Here is an 11782-nt window from a genome sequence, read left to right on the forward strand (position 1 = left end):
GAGTCAAAGGGTATTCAAGATGGGTGGTGGGTTTTTAAAAGATACTGAAGACACAAACATATTTGCCGCCGCCCCCACATACCTCATTGAGACCAACTTTTAAGTTTATCCCAACCCTATGATAGTAGGAGTTCCTGGCAGTGCAGCATGTGCAACTGGGTTCAGAATTCAACTGCTTCCTCATCTTACATTTCATATTTAAAATGTTTCTTGCTCTTTCGTGGTTGTAGCGATGTGCTTGCAACTGTATGGGCAATCCCTGGTGATACCACAAAAACCTGACCAGCACATAGATCCAAAGTACGGTATGCTCATATGCTGAGAACAGAATCATGCACATAGTATAAGTTCTGATCTCACTTTCTCTGCAACAATTCCCATTGCTGAAGAGATGAGCTATGGTGGTTTAAATTTTAAAAAGGAACGCATTTGATTGGCAGAAGCAACAGCTGCAAAGCAATATACAAGTAATGCTCTAGCTGTGCATGCAGTTCGTTGCCTCTCTCTCTCTTCCTCTGTCCCTCTCTCCCTGTGCCATGCCCATACTCCTTCTCTGAAACCTGGCATGAACCATTTTTATTACCTGCATTTAGAAAACCGTGAATGTAATTTCCTTACTTCTTGGCTCTGTTCTGTCCTCATCTAGTTTATTTCTCTGCAGAGATTGCCGTAACACCTGAGCATCTTCCAGCTAATTTGACTTCTAATTATGGCCACAAAGTGCACAGCAATGCAGTAAATGCTCTCCCGGAGTGAAGCTTAAAAATTAGTTGTTGCCCTCGGCCTCATTGATGGGTTTGATTTCCCCAGCACAATACTTGAAGGTGGCTCTTTGTCTCCACACTCTGAATGTGGAACTTCATCAAGCGACAAAGCCAAAGAGAGCTTAGATTGGTGCCTCAAAGGCAGCAAAGAATTTCCCACTGGTTTTAGAGGGCAAAGCTCTAGCCATTCATCTATATATGAGATGGAGCTCATGCTGGAATAGAGAACAACAAAAATTGTCAGAAAAGTCCTATGAAGAAAGGCTGAAGGAACTTAGCCTTGAGACCGGAAGACTGAGTACTCTTCAAATCCTCAGAGAGCTGTCAGAAAGATGAGGGTGAGGTCTTTTTCTCACCTACCCCACACAGGAGGTCTAGTATAATGAGCTTAAGATAAAGGAGGGTGGATATCAGCTTCTAACCTTGATGACTAGGTTCTACCTCCACTGTTGGAACCAGCAATGCTTCTGAATATCAGTTATTAGAAGCCACAAGAAGGGATAGTATTGTTACAGTCAGGTTTCCCATAGGAATCTGGCTACTGTGCAAACAGGTTGCTGGGCTAGATGAGACACTGGCCTGATCCAACGTGTTCTTCCAATGGCCTTATTTACTGATAATAAATAAATAAATATCCCATCCCTCCTTCTGAAGGCAAACCAGTGTGGCAAACAAGTTACAAAAGAACAACAACCTCTTAAGAACAATTCCAATTCTGATGCATGCTCATATGTTCTTGAGAGAAAGATAAAGCAAAGGAGAAGTCCAGAACATCCATTTCCACACACACACCCCAAAAAACCCAAACCATACTAGACCTCTCTTAGAGATGCTGGAATGGAATCCTTGATCTGGAACTTGCGCAGAGTAGAAATGAATTTGCTCTCCACCACAAAGCTTTACTGGAAAAAGCATTTGCTACAAACAAAACTCATGTCTAATACAAGGCTCTCTGCATAGCGTTTTACGTACAATGCATCCATTTAACGCCCTCTTCAGATGTTACCTGTGCATACATGAGCAAACTACCGGTAGCTCCCCTCACCTCTCCTTCCTATTTTTGATAGGTGATCTTCTGAAGTGAGGGGATTCCCGTGTTTGTGGAGTCCCATGTGTGTTTTAGACCCCTGGAATATCAAGGTTCTAATATGCACGGGGAGCTTTCAGAAGCAGAGGAGGCTCACCTGCTTCACAAGATCACCTACCATGAATTAGAAGCCAACAGAGATGGCAGAGAGGGGAATGGACCTAGTGTGCTCATCCATGCCTCTAGCCCCATAAGTGCTTATATAATTGAAATGTCTAAGGAGGGCTAATATCTCACATTTCTTGCTTCATCATGTTTAGCTATTTGCATTACAAGCAACATCAACATCACATGAGCTCCATACTTCTTGCACAGCTTAATTTTACTGCTGCTGATTTACTGCATCATTGTTGCTAAACTAGCAAAAATAGAATTCACATTACAAATGTGACTTATTTCCTGATTAAAGGGTTTTGAGATCTCACAGACAGCAGCAGAATCAAATACAATGATTTCTCAATTTCTAAGCAGCGAGTGTTTGAATTATGAGCCCCAATTAACCAGTAATTGGCCATAATGGATGCCCCTTCTAAAGGGACAGGGCAATAATATTGAAATAAATGGCCTGTTCTTTTTCAGACCTGAATGCCAGACATTTAAAATGATATGCTAATTTTAGCCTAGGAGGCAAACTTTGTATTTTAATCAGTGATGACAGATTTTTGCAAAATAGATGTGTACAGGTGGGGAGGGAGGGGAAGTTGGTTTTGGAGGTGCTGAGTTTATTTGTAAAAACTTACTTTGTCAAATGCTAATTTAAATAAAACTGCAACTTTTTGCTAAATGCAGAAAGGACAAATAAACATCAATAGCTTATATTGCTTGTCAGAAGACTTGTGAAATCATGTTTGGGCTTTGCTTCCTTGCTACTATAGAAGATGAGCATACTGGCCATATTCACACCATTCATTCCCCCAAAGAATTCTGGGAACTGTAGTTTGTTAAGGGTGCTAAAAGTTATTAGGATACCCCTATTCCTGTCCCAGAGTTATACTCCTTTAAACAATTAGTTAGTAAAATGGCAGTGTATAAATCAATGTGCAACATATACAAATGACAAATATTCTATATACAAATACAATATCATAATACTTGAAATGGATCACTGCAGGGCTGGTCAGTGATCAACACTTTGTGAATCTGGAGTGTTTTTTCTTGCACGTAGCTCAACTTTTTTTGTCAGTCCAGAAAGGAAGATGCATTCTCAAATCCAGCAAGGACAAAGCACACTTGGATTCCCTTTCTGAATCAAGTGTTGTATGTGCAAAAGGTTAACATGCTGTGAATTTAAGTCTTAGGCCATGCTGCAATCTGAGCTGGATCAGAAACTACAATCTGAGCTGGACTCCAGATTTCCTGGATATAAATCAGTGTCTAATACTTTGAGCTGGAGATGTCCAAGAAAGCTGAATAGCAACACGATTCAATTGTGAAAAAGAAATTAGAAGAAAAGCTACATTTTAACAAACAACATCAATCTAACGAGATCACAGCATCTAGGGCCCTAGGAAATGTCCTTCTATGATGTCATGATTAGCTGAGGGTGTCAGTATTTTATATTCCAAACAATTATCACAGCAGTGTGAGGCTTCTGAGCAAAGTGTGAAAATTTAGCATCTGGCAATGTAGAGGAAGGAGAAGATAAGCACACAAACTCCAGGTACCAGCAAAGGGTCAAGCAAGCAGGCATGGCAAATTCTTGGTCCAAAGCAAGGTAAATTAAAGAAAAGCAAGGCAAGCAGGAGCTCATGATGCAACTAGTACCCTGGAGAGCTCCATAGAGGGTTCACGGCAGAGATACATTGACAGAAGGCTCACCTGTTACTTCATAGAATCAATGAGTTGGAAGGGATGTTGAAAACCATCTAGTACACCCACCCACCCACACCTGCTGATGCAAGAAATCTGCCACAGCAATATGGAATCTCAGACTGAGCATTAAATAAAGCTATTGTTCAATATGGATGACTAGCATGAGCTCCACTGAGAGACGTGTCATTCCTTGAAGGGTCCAGAGACTGTGCTTCAACAGAAGTTTCTGGGCAAGAATTCATGGGGCCAAAAGTGGCCAACACTACCTACTTGGGCCAGAGAGGGGCTGGCAAAATGGGAGACCAGATTGCTGTGACATGTTCTGCCTAGAGCTGCTTTTGTAGACTTTGGAAATGTCAGCTTACACCAGGTTTTTGAAGCATATAAAGTCATTGTTATGCAAGCTACTGATCCATTTCCAAAGTGCTGGTTTTCATCTTTAAAATCCTAAATGGGTCTTAAAGATTTTTCTTTTCTTATTCTCTTTTCAGAAACTTTTAAGTTTTTTTCTGTTTGATTGATGTTCTTTATTTCTCTTATTCTTCTTTTGCTTGTTTGAATCTGTTGACTTTTTCATTTCTTTTTAATTGTTACTAAATTGATCTTTGCGTTTTGATTAGTAATTAATTTTACCCATGTAATTCATCACCGGTTTTTAGAGCTGAAAAGTTGAGGGTGTAATCTTTCAAGTAAGTGGAAAGACAAGCACACAAATTCTGGTGGCTGAGTGTTAACTGGGCAGTTCTATTGGGAAATATTTCTGCAATTCGTGCTTGGCTTGGATTTCAAAATATTGTTAGCAACCCTGAATGCCCATGAAGGGCTGAGCTTGAGGCCCAAATAACTGCAACTGCAAATATATATATATATTTAAGCCACATTATGAATATAGAGATAGATCAAGGCTACCTTGTAAGTAAAATAAAGCACAACTCAAGCTTAGTCGGTCTTTTATTGTACACTGTCTTTTCCATAAATGCAACATTTGGTCTGCTATAAAGTATTTAATTAGGGAGGGAAAAACTTTAGCTGAGAATCATAAAAAAGACAAAGCTTTGGTGGGGTTGCATTTTGCTAAGCTAAGCCTGGTTGCTGAGAAGATTCAAAATACAAATGTGAAAGTGCTATCTAAGGATTGGGTTGATGAATATGTTTATGCACACCATTAAAAATAAAATGTTGTTGCGTCTTTTCATTCCCGGCCTATCTTCTTCATGAGTAAATGTAATCATTTTCTTTAGAAGAAGGAATGTATTTATAGATAGCAGGCTATCATATATATTTTATCGCCCTTTTTTTTTTAATGCTGAGCTTCAATTCCAATTTTGCTTCACAGCCAGCTCTGATATAACAAAGGGAGCAGAAGTTAAATTAAATATTTGTTGAACTACTCAAGCTCAGATAGATCTTTTCCAACAAAATTAAGTTTTATCTCGAATCAAGTATTGTATATAATTTATTTGTGTTGCGAATCTCCTCTGTGTCTCAGCCTCCCTATTAATTATTGAGTTATTTTTTAAATATTTCAGTACAGCCAGTAGGTCTGAAAAAGCCATGTGCATTGCTCTCCCTCCCTCCATCTCTTTCCCTTCCAAGCATAGAAAAGTCTGTTCCAGACATATTTATTTGATCAAGGTTTTTCCCCATTGTACACAGAGAAAGTTAAAGAATCGGGATAAATAGGAGTCCTCTTCAGGCATTTGACTCATGTGTAACACCAACAAAGGGATGTGGGGGAATGAGTACAGGAAAAATAGCTTTATCACACAAAATAGCTATATGTACACACACATGTGAACATGCATGCATACATTTATTGACCATGTGCCTGAGGTACAAGTCTGGGGTGGTGGTCCCAGTATCAGATATATTTTGATCTGAGGCAACCCAAGGAGAAAAAGCCTGGCTCAGTGCCAGCGCTGCAGATTTTATCACAGGGGGCAAATGTCTGCAATGCCATCCCACTTCCTCTAATGTCCCTACCCTGGGGTTCTTCTCTCTCCTTCGGAGGTCACCCCAGCCTGGAAGAAACAAGTGGTAGGTGAGGTGTCTGGCTCCAAGCGTTGCATGGCCTTTGCTGCTCATGGAAGGAAGGGAACTACGGTGGGGATGGCAGTGATTGCTCCAGAAGTGGCCAATGAGCTTTTCTCCAGCTTGGTTCATGTTGAGTAGGACACATGCTCTGCACATGGTCAGAGGTGCACTCATCATGTGCTAACTGGCTAAGCAGATAACAGCATAACAGACAGAAGACAGACCTGGGTGCTTGTTTGCTTGCTCACTCGTAAGCAGACAAATTTGTACGGAGGAGGTCAACCAAGCTGATCATGGTCTGGAAACCAAGCCTGAGGAACAGTTGAGGGAGTTGGGTATGTTTAGCCTGGAAAAGAGGAGACTGAGAGGAGATATGACAGCCATCTTCAAATAACTCAAGGGCTGTCACATGGAAGATGGAGCAAGCTTGTTTTCTCCCACTCTGGAGAGTAGGACCTCAACCTAAACCAATGGCTTCAAGTGACAGGAAAGGAGATTCTGAGTAAGAATCAGAAATAACTTTCTGTCAGTAAGAGCTGGTCAACAGTGGAACAGACTCCCTCAGAGGGTGGTGGACTCTGCTTCTTTGGAGGTTTCTAAGCAGAGGGTGGATGGCCATCTGTCATGGATGAGATTCCTGCACTGAAGAAAGTTGGACAAGATGACCCTTAATGTCACTTCCAAGTCTACAATTCTTTAACTCTACAAAATGAGAAATTCAGAGAAATCAAAACTGGCAGATTTGTCCATCCGTACTGACTAATAATTAAGGTGGGAGGGGGTGCAAGTGAATGTATGAACCATGTAATCTCTTTTTCAGTAGCTTCAGCTTTGTTTGGAATAACATACTCTCCAACATTTCTCTGATGAAAATAGGGACGTCCCATTCCATAATGATAACTTTACTATTTGTACCCCACACATCTTACTGGGTTGCCCCAGCCACTCTGGGCAGCTTCCAACATATATAAAAACATAATAAAACATTAAACTTTAAAAAGGTTCCCTATACAGGATTGCCTTCAGGCGGCTCAGGGGTCGAATAACTCCATGCCCTTCAACATTTCTTGAATGAAAATAGGGATGTCCTAAGGAAAAGTGGGACATTCCAGGATCAAATCAGAAGCCAGGACGGCTTCTCTAAATCAGGGACGTCCCTGAAAAATAGGAACACTTGTAGGGTCTGGAATAAGACAAACCAAGTACCAGTAGGGGACCTCAGAACTCTGCATCTTATGGCCTACCTCCTGTTCCAGTCCCACAATGCAAGAAGCATGACACAAATATTCCTTAACTGCCAATATGATCCCCAGAATGATGGGTGGGCCTTGCAGGTTCCTGAATTTTGTTTCTTGAAAGGAACAGGAAATGCTTGTGTAGACATTCCTCCAATTTTCCTTCTCCAGACACATAATGGCACAAGAAGGTTAGCCCCTCTTATACATGAATCCCTGAAAAAGGAAATGCTTCAATAAGAAATAAAGAGCCAGCTTCAAGCAAAGGTTTGCAGCCAACTGCAGAAAGCAGCCAGGAACAGAAAGGCTTAGATGTTAGTCAGGCAGGCGGGAGCCTACAGCTGCAGACTTCAGCTCTTCTTGACCTTGACAGGCAGGCTGATAAGGCAATAGCTGAGAGCAGGCTAGAACACAGCCAAAGCTTGCCGGAAGCACAAATAGGAGCGAATAGATTTAGAGACAGCCTCTCAGAACAGAAAGAAGTTGGAGCTGATCCACTAAGTCTGAAGAGTCGGTGAATGGGAGGGCTGCTACAGAGGAAGCAAAACAAGAGATGTAAAGGTTGTAAGTTCAATATCTGTAGACGCCAGAAGAAGTCTTCAGAAGGGTCATCTTGGGTAATGATGCCAGAGGCTTTGTCAGAGCCGTCCGGAGCTATCTGTTTGTTTTTGCAATAAATTCTCCTTTTTAATTACCCACACTTACTGTGTAATCATGCTGGGAACCTGGACTCCTGACAGAAGATGAAGCATCTCACCATAGTGAAGAAAGCTCTGACCAAATGACCTCTGTCTGCCTGATCATTCTGCTGTCGGGTGCTAACGGTGGGCGATGTCAAGGCTCCTGCTGCTCTTTCTTCTGATGGCTCTTTATCTTTATAAACTGGGCTTGGATCAGACAGCTCTTCAAACAGAGGACACCTTCATATAGATAGCTGTCCTCTGTAAAGTAGGACATTAGGATACCCTAGATTAGGAGAAAGGGTGTGTGGCCCATAGCAGGACACTGCATTATATGTTTCAGGAAATGCAAAATTTTATGTGAACAAAATCAAATTTCCCCTCTATTCTCATTTAATTAACAGACTAGGAAGGGTGGGGCAGCAGGTATTCCATAGCCATGCACTATGGGTCAGACTCAACTAAATTTTACTGAGTATACTTCTTAAAGTGAATAGATCCAAGCTACTTGTGCCTATTAATTTCAAAGGATCTGCTCTGAGTTGTATTCAACTACATTTTACTCAGCATGGACCAGCTTTGATTAACAGACATGACTAACTTGGGTTTATTAATTTCAGTGGGTCTACTCTGAGGAAAGGTTGATTGACTACAACTCTATATATTCACAGAGCCACTGACTATAAATAGGATTGACAACCACACAACAGAGGGAAGTGCCGTGAGTGAACAAATATTTTCTTTTCTTTTCTTTTTTCTTTTTCTTTATCTTCTTTTCTCTTCTTTTTTCCTGCCACATACCTCAGAAGCTAACACTCGACAGATGGGAGTTAAAAAAGAAATGTGTCGGCTGCTTGAGGCACATTTTAATTTGTCGCTCAACTAAGTTTGTTTCACTTTTAATGGTTCACTTTGCTGAACCTGTGAATAAAATATTAACTTAAAAAAAAAATACTGCAAGAAGTTTAACTTGTGAAATGTCTCCAGAGACAGGGTTTCTATGCTCTATCCAGAGTAATGTTGCTTGTTTTATTGAAATGTTCACTTACCTTTGAAATTTCACGTAAGCAGGAATTTCCAAATTTCATCTTAGCATTTTGACTCGGGGCCAAGGTTGGTGGCAATGTTAAGAAGATGCAATATCCTACTTCAAGCCACTGCACCCCAAATAAATTTCCCTAGAGTAATCAAAGCTCATTTAGCATTCATCTAGTGATATTTTGGACGCGGGTGGTGCTGTGGGTTAAACCACAGAGCCTAGGACTTGCCGATCAGAAGGTCGGTGGTTCGAATCCCCGCAATGGGGTGAGCTCCCGTTGCTCAGCCCCTGCTCCTGCCAACCTAGCAGTTCAAAAGCATGTCAAAGTGCAAGTAGATAAATAGGTGGGAAGGTAAACGGCATTTCCGTGTGCTGCTCTGGTTTGCCAGAAGCGGCTTAGTCATGCTGGCCACATGACCCGGAAGCTGTACACCGGCTCCCTCGGCCAATAAAGCGAGATGAGCACCGCAACCCCAGAGTCGGCCACGACTGGACCATTAGGTCAGGCATCCCTTTACCTTTACCTTTAGTAATATTTTTAAATTTTATTTATTTTATTATGGAGAAATAAAGTCAGAGGATAAACAAAGGGGGTAAATGATCCACAGCCAGCAGCAACAGTCCAACTAAGACTGAGTATTATAAGCACATTGCAGTCGTTCTTCACCAGGTCCACTGACTCGCTGCTAATTTCCAGGGTCAACTCAGAATATTCACTTTATCTTAACATCAGTGGTGGCTGGTGTCCATTGGGAGTGGTGGGGTGGAAGGCAGGGTAGTCCCATGGGTTGAACAAGAGCCAATGACAGGCAGAGCCAGTTTTGCTCCCATCGTCTTCCCTGCTGAGTTCTACAAGGGCAAGAATGAAACCAAGGAAGAGAAAACGCACTGGATGCCAGGAAGCAAGCAGGCAGGCAGGCAGGCAGGCAGGCAGGTGGGGGCTGGTTGGGGATGCAGACTGAGGTTGGTGGGGGGACCTTAATGGACCAGCCTCCACTGCTTAACTTCTTTTCACAGCTTGGGACCAGGTCAGCTGAAGGACATTCAGTTCCCAAAACAATATACGCCGCACTGAAGTGCACCTATCTATCCTGTTCAGTTCTCCAACCAAATTGCGTACAAAAACCCACATATTAAGGGGGGGGGGAAGGTAAAGGTACCCCTGCCCGTACGGGCCAGTCGTGTCCGACTCTGGGGTTGCGTGCTCATCTCGCTCTAGAGACCGTGAGCCGGCACCGTCCAAAGACACTTCCGGGTCACGTGGCCAGTGTGACGAAGCTGCAGCTGGCGAGCCAGCACCAGCACAGCACACGGAAACGCCGTTTACCTTCCCGCTATAAAGCGGTCCCTATTTATCTACTTGCACTTAAGAGTGCTTTCGAACTGCTAGGTGGGCAGGAGCTGGGACCAAACGACGGGAGCTCACCCCGCCGCAGGGATTCGAACTGCCAACCATATGATCGGCAAGTCCTAGGCACTGAGGTTTTACCCACAGCGCCACCCGCGTCCCTTATTAAGGGGAAAGAGCACCTAAAATGCATTTCTTGGCAAAAACAGTGTTAAAAATTGCATTAGTCTAGGGCATGGGTGTCAAACACAAGGCCCGCGGGCCGAATCCGGCCCGCCAGACTTCATCATGTGGCCCGTGTAGCCGGCGGCAGCCGCCAGCCTTCACCTTCTATTCTCGCTTTTTTTTTTTACGCAAGAAAGCCGCCTCTTCAGCGCATGCACAGCAGCCTACAAGCCAGAGAACGTCTGCCCTCTAGCGGCGCCAGCCATTCTACACAGGAAACCTCCACTTTACATGCAAGATACAGATACAACCGGCCCTTTGAGGGTGACCAAATTGCTCGTACGGCCCCCGATGAATTTGAGTTTGACACCCCTGGTCTAGGGGAAATTGCTTACAACAACAAGAGTGACTATGAAGAGAGATGCTGACAAATTTTCACAAGAGTTTTCTTTTAAAAAATAAGCTCAGACTGATGCAAAAATGTGGAGAACTGAACTTGTGTACTTGTGTGTGGGTGTGCTGAACTTCAGATTGGAAAAATGAGAAACTGAGATAAACTAAAACTGACATTCATCTATCTCTAGTAGCTACTGCAGAAATGGTCTTCTCGGTGTCTGTTCCCAGGTTTTGGAATGGTCTTTCAGAAAGGTTGACCCTGAGCCTACTTCAGTGTCATTTATTTCGTTATTTTTATATTTATATCCCACCTTTCCTCCAAGGCACTCAAGGTGGTGCATATAGTTCTCCTCCTCCTCATTTTATCACCACAGCAACCCTATGAGGTAGATTAAGCTAAGAGACTGTGAGTGGACTGAGTGGACATTTGAACTCTGATACCCCAGGTCTTGAGGGACGCGGGTGGCGCTGTGGGTAAAACCTCAGCACCTAGGGCTTGCCAATCACATGGTCGGTGGTTCAAATCCCTGCGGCAGGGTGAGCTCCCGTCTTTCAGCCCCAGCTCCTGCCCACCTAGCAGTTCGAAAGCACCCCTAAATGCAAGTAGATAAATAGGTAACGCTTTATAGCAGGAAGGTAAACAGCGTTTCTGTGTGCTGCGCTGGTGCTGGCTCGCCAGAGCAGCTTCGTCACGCTGGCCACGTGACCCGGAAGTGTCTCCAGACAGCGCTGGCCCCCGGCCTCTTAAGTGAGATGGGCGCACAACCCTAGAGTTGGACACGACTGGCCCATACGGGCAGGGGTACCTTTACCTTTACCTTTTACCCCAGGTCTTGGGCCAAGACTCTAACCACAATGGCATACTGGCTTATTTCATTTCAGGTCACTTCAGCCAAAAGCTGCCCTTAAAGTACCTTCACCGACCCCAAGAGGTTTAGGGCTCAGTGAATCAACAAAATAATTTTTCTATCGTTGACCTCAAGGTCCCCCCCCCCCAGTCGATCCCATGCATTTGAGACTGCAGTAAGTCACCTGAGCTTTAGAGAAATATACATTTGAGCAAAGTTGATATTAATTACTTATCCATATCAGCTGAGATCACAATGTCTATGAAAAATTAAGGAGCAATTGCTTCTCTGGAAGAATTTTTCTCCTTCACAGTTTTCTAAGTAGCTTCTCAGGTTGAAAGGGTTTTACTGGAAGTGATCCAAGGATGTAATCT

This window comes from Podarcis muralis, chromosome 5, assembly GCF_964188315.1.
Source record: "Podarcis muralis chromosome 5, rPodMur119.hap1.1, whole genome shotgun sequence".
NCBI classification, from domain to species: Eukaryota; Metazoa; Chordata; class Lepidosauria; order Squamata; family Lacertidae; genus Podarcis; species Podarcis muralis.